Raw genomic sequence first — 11767 nt, forward strand, 5'->3', positions numbered from 1 at the left:
CAAATTCAAATCAATTTCATCATTGGCACGATGATTTGGTAATGTGCCAACTGTATACGTACATTATCGTGCATTTCTGTAAACAGTAACACAATGACCGTCGCCGTGTAGAACCATAACTAATCCAGTTTAGGATTGGATGGAAAGATACCCCATAGGTGCAAAGTAAACCCATTTTACGGTACGGCAACTTCTCGACTTAGACGGTTAATTCGTTCTAAAGCTCGCTACAATAGTCGAGTACTGTACAAGTCGAATTGCATAATTACGATGTATTGCGTGAGACAAGAAAGATCAGTTTCGTGTTAGAAAAGATATATGTTCACGAGTAAAGAGGATGTGGACAATGTTCAGTAATTTTGTTCGTAGTCGTGGACGTTACCAATGCGAACTAAAACGTCTGACCCATTACGACTCAACTCTCCTTTCAAGACTGACCTTTCTTTCTCCAGGTTTTTAAAGTTCTTCCTTTTAAAGGAGTTTTTACGAGTTTTTACAATGAACTTTTTTCTCCCTTAGTTTTAAAACTTAATTCAAGTTAAATAGATGTATATACATTTACATACTTTATGGAAAGCATATTTGAAGGAAAAGTAGTATTATTTAATACGTATTATGTAACCCACGCGACCCCCATTAAGAATCCCAGATTGAACTATTATTTTTTAAATATATTTAAAAGCTATATTTATTCATTCAAAATTCCCATTTAATTTCACGAGTTTTGTATTATTATTTTTGTTTAAATATTTTATGCTTTGTCGAAATAATGAACAAAAACAAATCTAAACAAAATTTAGCTGACACGTAAGACTTTTTCAAATTAAATATATACGGGTTAATAATCAATTCATTTTTGTTATGTATTGTTTTTTAGATAGAGCTATCTTGTTGCAATACAACAATCTAATAAACTGTCCTATCTCTTAATACTTCCAGCAGTATCAAAATGAAAAATAATGATTATTTAAGAACATTATTGATATAACACAATTACTGTTGTAAATACATACTAACTAAATTGTTGATAAAACAGTAACAAATCTGGAGAAATTTAAATTCGCTATCAAATCTATATATTAGGGTATAGAAAACGGATTTACGCAAACTCTCTGGTGGATATCCCCTCGCTTCGATTCTTAATTAATAAAGAATGTTGATTAAATTGATGGGAATGGTTCATAATGACTGTTATGACCTCTCCTTGGAGCCATGTATTTGATATCCCTACAATGATAATTTAATCTCAACCCCTTCTTAATTACACGCAAGTGCATATAAAATTTATCGCTCTATAAAACACCATCAAATCCTTCAAAACTCTAAATCAGCTGTATTCAATTTTTTTTTTAATCGTGAAAGACATTGTTATTTACGTGTCCACTACGACTACGTTGACAGACCCATTTCGTTATTAAAAAATAAAGTCTTAAAACCTTTTATAAAACTCTTTAACTCTTTAACTCGTACGTATTATGCATACTAGTATAACTTTAAAATTAGAAACGAGCATTGTTAACTTACGACTAATTATAAAAGTAAGCTCAAAATATTTGTTCTAATGTTAATGGCATAATGCAATTTTATAATTATGTGTAGATTTGATTTCACGAAAATGTACCGTTACATTATGTACTAATGCGAACTGATTGTATTAATAAGGCTATAAGGAAAATTAGATTCAATACACGGAGCAATGGTCAGTAATTTTATTTAAAGTATAGTTAGGTATGCAAGCGCCACAGCTCTACTATGTACGTACGTAAATAAGAATGGGCAATTGCAAAAGATTTTCATAGTTTTTCTCAAAGGAAGGCTATCAATTTTACAAAAATTGATTGACTAACACAGTTTTAGACGTAATAATTGCTACAGCTTTTACCGTGGTTCTACTATGATATTTTAATTTAAAACGGAACAATAAATCAATTAAATGGCAAAGAAAATTAAAAACAAAGGATAAAAATGATTATTTTCGTAAATGGTTATACAAAATGGCACATTACTTGAGATATTTTCAAAGAAAGTGCTTTCAAGCATATCTTTTACTTTAAAATTATATACTTCAATATTACTTTAATATTACACTTATGTAACAATAAACTCTTTTGTAAGAAGACCAAAGCATCTTATCATAAAGTAATTATGATTATTTTATCTCGTTCTTTAAAATACACGTAACTCTAACTATGTATGGGAATAGAAAAATAAAACAAACCTAGAAAAACGTAGAAAATAATTTTTTTCTTCTATGTAGTGAAAATTCCACCTGTAGTCGAAAATTAGAAAACTAAAAATACCGTCGAAAATTTGAATAACATCCGTCTAACTCACACAATCGTTTACATATTTGCAATAGTGTAGTTTATACAGTTGCAGGCTATGTAGTAATACAATTAATTGCAAAATAGCTAAAACAACCAGATTGATGTATACTTAGTTATTGAAAAAATTTGTCTAAATTAAATGATTGATTTTATGTTTCCAAATCAATGTTTGTATCTGTGAAGTTCATTCATGTACATATTTATAGTGTAACTATAATATTTAATTTAGATAAATTTCTTCAATAAACAGATAGTACGAATGTTTTTGCTGTGTTTGTCTATTAATATTTTTCTTTACTTCTTACCAATTAATCATTTCGCGATTTCCCGATCATAATACTACCGCATACGGAACTGGGCTCGTTTCGCATTCTTGCTATGTTGACGCACACGAACACCTTAAAATCGATACGTTGATTATGAAACACTGATTTCTGAACTGAGAATGAAGTAAGACTATTTTACATATTCCTACAGGAAATGCGTCTTGGGTTTTTTAATCGTGCAGTTTTTTTGTCGTATGTGTACGTATTGATGATCGATATCAATCTTGAATCTAGCAAGGACTCGCCCATTGGTGAATGGTTCACTGTCGATCACTGCAAGGACTTCTTGATCCAAGGATCGATTAGAATCGTAACGCATAGTTTGTATTTAGTTTTTAGCAATCCAGCGCGAGGAGATACACGCTTGTAACAAATTTTTACTAATGTTGTTCTTGTACAAGAACACTTTGTGTTTATAAACAAATTTATAAATAAATTTAGATATTAATAGAAATGATTAAGCGATCCTGCAATTCTAAGTAAGCTTTTATTAATTGTCGGAATGTTAATTTACAAATGAAAAATAGCGATAACATTTTTTATTATTCTAGATGATAATGGTATCATGCATGATATAAAACATAAATGAAAAATCTATATATAACAAATTTGAAAAAAATTGAAAAAAGTTGAATCTGCTAGAAAATATCATTTATGGAACTAACATTAAATTAATTATTAAATAGATTACTAATAGGGTATAAACCTATCAGAAATAATGACGGACTATGGAAAGACATGTATAAGTAATGTAGTGAACAAATAAAGTAATTAATTTTTTGTGATTATCGTTAATTATAGTTTTTCTGTTAAATTAATTATTAATTAACTGATACGTAGTTTTTTGTTCTATTTTAATTATATCCCACGAGTAGTATACGAACAATAAAAAGAAAATTTGACGTCAAGGATTGAATTTATTCTGTTGATTTATCACAATAATCTTTTTTAAATTTGTGTTAAAGTTTATTTAAAAAAATTTATTACGAAATAAAAAACCACAAAACTTCCATTGGTAGTATTTTATAAAACAAGGACTCGCGAAGTCCCTTATCACTTTCGTGTCGCTTCCAACCTTATCGATTCAGTTGGGAATAAAATTTCAACGCTATTAGCGGTAAGAATTGAAACTAATTGCATCGACAAATACTTATTCGAAATCAATCAAACTCTAGATCGATATGAATTTGAATTCTACGCTGGTACACAGTAGGATACACTATTGTCATCTGACAGTGAGAAATATGAAATTAATTTAAATAATTTAATTTTAAATAATAGATTCTTCAGAATTCAAATAATGGAGTATTTCAAATGAGATATAAAATTTCAGCAAATAAAATATTTTATTTTGATAATGTAAGGCGTAAAATAAAATAATTTATCTTGGTAATCTATAGTTAAAGCATGAAGATAAATATTTTATTTTGATAATCTAACACATCAAATAAAATATGTTTCATTTTAAAAACATAAAGCATAAAATAGAATACTTTCCATAGCTCTTAACCTGAAGATAAACTATACAAATATGATACACAGATGGAGGAATTATTTCTTGCGATTGAAGAATATCTCTTTCCATCCCTCATTTTATGAAAATTCTTATTGAAGATTCTTAATAGAAGTATTCATTGAAGAACTACATTGAATGTATGTTTATAATCCAGATGAAAAGTACTTTGTTCGTTTTAGATTACCAAAATAAATATATATATTCCGAACTATGGCACAAATATTTTCAGTGTTTTTCAAATAAAATATTATTTGAAATATTATCTTAAACACTTTTTATAACAAATAAAATATTTTATTTTTAAAAATACATGCATGATACGAAATAAAATATTTATTTACTGTTTATTATTTAAAATATGTATTTTACCCAGCTCTGATTGAGAGGCAACATTCATTCATATTCCACAAAGAATTTATTTTTTTATATCCATATGATCGTATATGCTAACAAATATGCGCGTAGTAACGTGAAAATTTTCAGGCAGTTTGTGATGACAATAATAGTTTCATCATTTTTTTGTATGATATAAATTATTCAATATCATTTCGATGGTGAGTTATTTTTAAGCGATAGAGTTCCACAGCATAACTAAATGCAGAAAGTATGTCGTCAGAACAATCTAAACAGCTCGTATAGATTATTATAGTAAATCATGCACGTTAAGTCCTCGTGTCTATTGTCTTCGCTTGCATAAGTGGCACCTGGACACGTGAATGAGCTTGAACAATGAACACGAAAAAATAAGATTAAAATTCATAAACTAAATGTAGCAGTTATAAATAGTGCTCAACGAGACAGCAAACTTTTATTCTTTATTCTTTCACTTTCAACTTATTTACTTAAATTGGAAAGTGAATCTTGAGCATGTACTAATATTGAAAATTTATTTATATAGTTATTCTGATCAAAATTAAATTCTTGTAAAAGGAGAAATAAACACGATTCTGCGATGGAACAATTTGCTCGGAAAATTTCAAATTTAAATATCATAATTCATAATAATGTCAAGTGTCGCTACCCGTGAATGATTATAATATCAACATAATTTCTCGAAGGATGACGGACAGTTTCCGAATCGAGAAGCTGCAAAATAAAGCGACTGTTCACATAGGACTGAAAATGCTGGTACAACCGTGTTGCTCTGAAAATAAATTTACGGTGCGTAATAAATAGAACCACTGTCTCGCGTGACTGAAATGGAAACGAGAATCTACGTAAGTACAATACTTATGGTACTCGATATCACTGTGCATCGAGCAAACAAACTATGAACTATATAAATCCCACAGAGATTGTGTTACATAAAGTCAGTGTCACGAAACTGAAACTTGTATGTTTCAAAACAATTCATTGAAAAAGAAATAATACATTAGGAATCTACATTTTTTATAATTGTCAGCATACGCAGTGCCGTCCTGACATATGGGTACGTTGGAAACTTACCAATAACTACTTTCTTTATTTGTTTGTTTATTAATATTCTGCAAAGAATTTACGCACTTTGGAACTCCAGGTATTAAGCTTAGATAGGTACAAGTACCATTTATGGTACGATTCTGATTGCAATTAAATAATTATCATCAATTTTTGTACAAGGTTTACGGTTACGACATCGTTAATACTCGCTTTATTCAGTCGGTTTTTAACTTTCTGGATTAATTTGCGCTTCTACTAGCGGCAAGTGAGTTTCAAGAATTAGCCAAGAGATAACGCCACTGGTATCGAAATTTGTAGTTTGCGCTGTACCGACTTCGAATAATGTTGATAACTGTTTAACTGCAATCAAAATCGTAACAAAACCAGTCCATGAATGTTGTCACTCATGTATACTTTATCCCAAAATACTTTATCCTGAAAGTTAACAAACTGTTAGTCTATACTTTATTCTATGTGTGATAAAGTTTAAAAATTGTTTTCAGAAAGTTAATAAATCGTCGCATAAATCGAGTGGTAACGATGTGACCGTAAATCTTGCATAATAATTGTTTATAACTATTTATTACCAATGAGGATTGTAACAGGATTGGTTCTTGAATGCTGCTAATAGTCTATATTTAATTCCGAGTATGGCAAAGTGCATGAATTATTTACAGGAAGGTAACAAACAATCGAATAAAGCGAGTGTAACAAGACTTATTATTTAAACAATGATGAGGAATATGATTTTGCTGTGATATTAACACAATAAAATGAAAATGTACTCATATTGTCAAAGTTTTAAATTGACAAATTATGTGAAAGTCTGCGAAAGAGAAAGTATGGGTATTGATGATCTGAGAATGCTTTGCCTGGCCACGCCAAGCATTTGACTTCTAGGGCACGGACATCTAGGCAAATGTCTAAACAGTCTCAGTTTGTGGTTGATACACTATTTAGCTTCTTCATTTCACCGCCAAAGTGCGGAGCAGTCAGTTTACATGAGTTGTCATTAGGGTTTGAACGTCTGCACTGTTGAACACAGCATTTTAGCTGCGCATAGTTGGAAAGCACCGAATTTTTCATTGTGTTATACAGTGTCGCCTTTGCACTTTGCTGGAAAGCACCTTTATGTACTGGCAGCTCATTTCGATTTCACTTCTTTTTCTACTTTCTTGAATTTTTTTAAGGGGACCTACTATTTTTCTATGATTACTCTTTAAGTCCTCCACTTTTTCATGTACTTGGCGTAATTTTTTTAGTTTTTTGAAGTTTTTTATAGGGATCTTACTTCTTTTTACAAAGCTAATTTCTATAGTGAATGACTTGAAATAATAGAAAATGGGAGATCAGTTTGAATCCTTTAAGGTTTCAAAAGTACGCGGAACGCATTGCATGAAGTCTCATTGCAAGAAATTTATGAAAGAAAAAATATAATCACTTCCAACGCGGAATCACGGGGCGTATTATTGCGAGTTATTCCAACAAGAAATGAAAGGATGGGTAGGAGTTAGACAGAGTAATAAACATCAGCTCAATTGAGCCACCAACGAAGAAATTTAATGGCTCATTTAAGGGGAAAACCTTTCGGTAAAAAACCCCTTGATGAATTATACATCAAGTCATTCGGTACAAATCACATACAATATCGCACTCAGAACAGAAACGAGTCAGAGATGGAACTGCAGTGAACCTATGTGTGTAGTGTGGGCGACGCAGGGGTCGGTGGTTCTCGCTGTGTCGGAGAGACCGAGCATTGATGATGCAAGGCGAGCTGGATCGTCGCAAGTGTTGATCGACGATGCGATCTTGTTTAGAACGGTCAGGATGTTGCTGGGAACGTCCTGCAGAGCGATCGGCCGATCGGCTTTGTGTGAGATTAGACGTAGGCGTGGTGGGCTCGAATCCCGAACGGGGAAGGAGATGAGAAGTCTACGATGCGATTGTTGTGTGCGTTATCACGCAGCATTGGTGAATCGATCACCTTGAATGTGCTGTAGAAACGAAATATTGCGGTAACACGTCGAAATAGTTCGAGTGAACGCGATGAGTTGCTGGATGCAAACGATATGGATTCGCGTGGATGCGAAGAACGGAATTCTATGGGCAGATGCCAACATAGAAAGTGAATTATGCCTGAGCGTGGCTCGTTGGCATGAGAATCCCTGAAGAAGGTCAAGAGATGATCGTTAGGTTTGAAGGGAAGCTAAGAATGTGGACAAAATCCGTCGAAATGGCGTCGCCACGTAGTGGTACGGGATCGCGCACACGAGGTCGTATCCGTGTCGCGTAGGGTTTCGATAGCGAAATAAAGCAATTAACGGATCGGGCGTTGTTGAATCGAAGAAATAACACGATCCTTGAGTCTATTGAACACACAAACTCGCTGGATAGCAAGGTATAATTACACTGAATGCGTCGACGGAACACGTGTGTTCGCGGGAGCCGGCGAGAGCCAAGTGTTCGAAAAACGTAAGGGAAGCCGCGAGGCTCGTAGCATCGAACAAAAGAAGCGATGTTGCTTCATTGGTCGATTAGGTGTTCGCGCCGCATGGCGTGGCGATCGAATGTAGGGAGGTACGCGTTCTTTCATCCGTTTTGGAGATGTCGCGTTAATCGCTGATATATGCGAATTAATTCGATTGGTTTTCCGCCGAATCCGCTAGGGCTCGACGGAACAATGGGTGTGTTTTGGGAAATAGCGAAAGGAAGGGGAAGTCCACCCTCTCGCTAAGGAGGTTCCTGAGGTCGATCACGAAAGTCAGTATCTCACACGCTCTTCTGCGAGTATCTTCAAAACCCTCACAAATAATGTAACGAGTCTTCGACGTACTACTCATAGTAATGGGCCTTACAACTCCGCGGATTCGAGTATTCTAATCGCGTTGTAGACGGAACATTAATGTTTCACGAATTATTTTCTCGATGGATTCAACGAGCTTTCGAATTAAGCGTCACGGGGTTGTTGTTCGCCCTTCTCCTTCTCTACTTCGAGACGCACAAGCGAGCCACGACCCTCGACCGACACAAGTATTAGAGAGGTGAGAGCTTATTGTTCGACGATCCTTCGGTCGGTATGGATCTCGCGATCGCGCGTCCGCGTTTCGCGTCCCTCCTATTTTTGCTTGTGTAGCTTCCCTTAGTTATCGTAGCTTGGTATTGGTTGTGGGTATCTTAGTTTGGTTTAGTTAGTTTTAAGGCATGCGTGTACGAGTGTCTGTCCTCTGGCAAATAATTATTAATCATTTGTTCAACAATTTTGTTTGTTCGTAGGTCCATATTGGACTCGCAACTCCGTTCTTCACTTCGGTCACTATTACTTCATGTCATAAGTGAAGTGACCAACTGTGTAACTGAAGAGTAAGGTCGGTTGCCGTCCTCCTGGTGGATCTGTATTCGAGAGGAAGACAATCGGCATCTCCGGATCAGTTCTCTACTCCCTGTATCCCGTCTGGTGTAGTCCCAGGCTTCCAGCGCAGTGCAGTAAGTCCAAAGCGCAGTGAGACGGGTGCAAGTCGAGTTCTATCATGGTTCCCAGATGGGTGCAGGGTGTGGAGAATTGGTTTGGAGGTGTCGGTCGTCTTCCTCTCGAGTCCAAATCCAACAAGAGGAAACGGGACTGACTCAGTAAGTCCAGTTTCATGGTCACGTCGCGTCGCGATCTCAATGTAGCTTCACCCTCTTAGTTCAAATAATTATTTGGCAGTCAGACTTAGACTTTGTAAATCGAAGGGAATTTTGATTTCCTTTGATTTTCATCGTTTCGTACTTAGTATTAAGCTCGTCGACTCTATGTAGTGTATGGATCTACGTATGTATACTCTATGTAGAGGGAGATCGAAGGAAGTTTGATTCCTTCTATCTTCGGGTCTTCGTCGCAGCAACCTCCACGTGGTGAGACCTGGTAATCGGTATTATTCGTGACGAACAATCCTTTGTCGCGAGTAATATCGAGTTAATGGCTGCGAACTTGTAATAAGATCTTTAGATATAAAAAGTGCAAAGTGTAAAGTGTAAAGTATAAAGTGAGATTAGATTTAGATTAGCAGAAATATAATTGGTTTCCAGAAAAATTCATTTGTATAAATTACGTATTAACCCTTTGCACTCGAGCGGCGCCGATTTGAAGTGACAACTCGAGCGGCGCTGCTGCGGCGCCCGAGTGATTTGAAGTCTTAAATGATGGCGTAAGCTTTTTTTGGGGGGCATGGAAATTTCCCTGATCGATTCATACATTTTGTATAAACTAAAAAAGACCAAAAAAGGGAAAAAGCCATTGAGCCATTTGCGATTTCTGAAAACACTTGTCGAACAATTGAGAGGATTATATCGCCAGCAACGAGAGCAAGCGTCTACGTCGCATTCCGATGAAATCCGACTAAACGGGAAACTTCACGAAATACTAAAAGGGCCAAAAAGAGACTGAAAGGTTTGTCCTGACCGTAACACGCCTGGAGGTAGGCGGGAAATTTCGTATTACTGTGGTACGCCTCCAGACAAACCTAGGATGCATCTTGGATATTGTTTCCCAAAATATCACACCAAAACTAATTACAGAGTGTAATATTTATCAAAGTTTGTTGTTTCGACATATAAATGAATAAACTGGTGAAATCTTATTATTTGTATACGTTTGTTTGTTTATAAATGTTTTTAAAGTACTTGTAAAGTGTTTGTCGAATTTTGCAGAAATCATCTGGAGTTGCTGGTTTGCGCAAGCGAAAAAGGCCTTGAGTGCCAAGGGTTAACATTAATAGATTTTTATTGTAAAATGGTAGTTAATTTGCACGACAAGTTGTGTATTTAAACTACAGATCAAACTACAACATACGTATTTTCTGAAATTTCGTTTTCTTTTGCATTACAAAATTATGTTATTTGTAATGTACTTACATTTTGTGCGAAATTGAATTCTTAATTACTGTCAATAATAAAAACAACAAAAATTTGATAATAAAGAAATCATCCCTGAAGAGGTTAAGAAGAAAGCTTGAGTGTAATAACTATGGCTGTATAGTTGAAACAGTTAAAACAAGTACTGATACTGCACTTTAGCACACCCTGTATGTAATATAGAGTTATAGTAATCTTCATAATTTTTAAAAAATCCTTCGAGGCACTTTCGAACATCACTAAAGACTACAAGGTATCCAAATTTCTTCAGAAATGTCGTCTCCGATTTCGCGTGGAATGAACCATAATCCATATACATTTTAACTAAGATATGCGAAACATATGCGATATGCAAAATAATTTCGGTGCGACGAACCCACGTCGTGACGATTAGTACATTAATAGGTCAGTCTCGACCTAGACGTCATACTTTAAACATTGAAGCTGTGTGTGTATTCGTATAGACCAGTTATTATATCAATTAAAGAAATAAGCAATATGAAACGTAGTAGCAGAACTGTTTGAAAAAATTGCTGAACATAGTACAAACAGATAAAGATAACAAGTGTTATATCAAACTGAGAAATTAGCATTACAGTAATTAGTAATAGAAACACGGTAATGGAAGTGTTTGAATAAATTGCTAAACATAATACAAGCGGACAAAGATAACGACAGTTCTACAACCAGAAAGTTGTGTTGATATCGCTGTAAATTGGTATTAATTCCACGTAAGCACGACTGTGTCTATTCGATAATGCCTCCATCTAACAAAAGAAGCGAAGGACGACGCTTAACAATGTTCACTGTCCCATTTAACATAATCGCGGTATGCAAAAAAGAATACGGGATCTAACGAGAAAATCGTTTTTTTCACTCCTTCATTAGTACGCCAATTAATGGTCGGGGCTCGTGATTATCTGATTTCATCGTCTTCTTGTGTGTTCTTCCGTTAGGCTTTAATTATGGCTCGTTGCACTTGCAGTCTTTGCGGAGTCATGTAACTTCACGCATTGTTTATTCATCAATCGCGTTAACGCGCGCATTTAACGATCTTCGCGTAAACAATATGATTTAGAGAATCAACTGAATCACTGGGAACCAGGGAGATATGAACAGGAGGCAATAAACAAACAACAGATATAAAACGATATTGATAAGTGTGGGTACAAATAAGAATAGTTTACTAGAAACGTTTCGATCATTAATCGTTAACAGTTAGACAAGAAAGTCACTGTAGTAAGGAAATTGATTATGAATTTATTTTAATTTATTTTATTTAATTA

The sequence above is a fragment of the Hylaeus anthracinus genome, unplaced genomic scaffold (assembly GCF_026225885.1).
Source record: "Hylaeus anthracinus isolate JK02 unplaced genomic scaffold, UHH_iyHylAnth1.0_haploid 4, whole genome shotgun sequence".
In the NCBI taxonomy this organism is placed as follows: domain Eukaryota; kingdom Metazoa; phylum Arthropoda; class Insecta; order Hymenoptera; family Colletidae; genus Hylaeus; species Hylaeus anthracinus.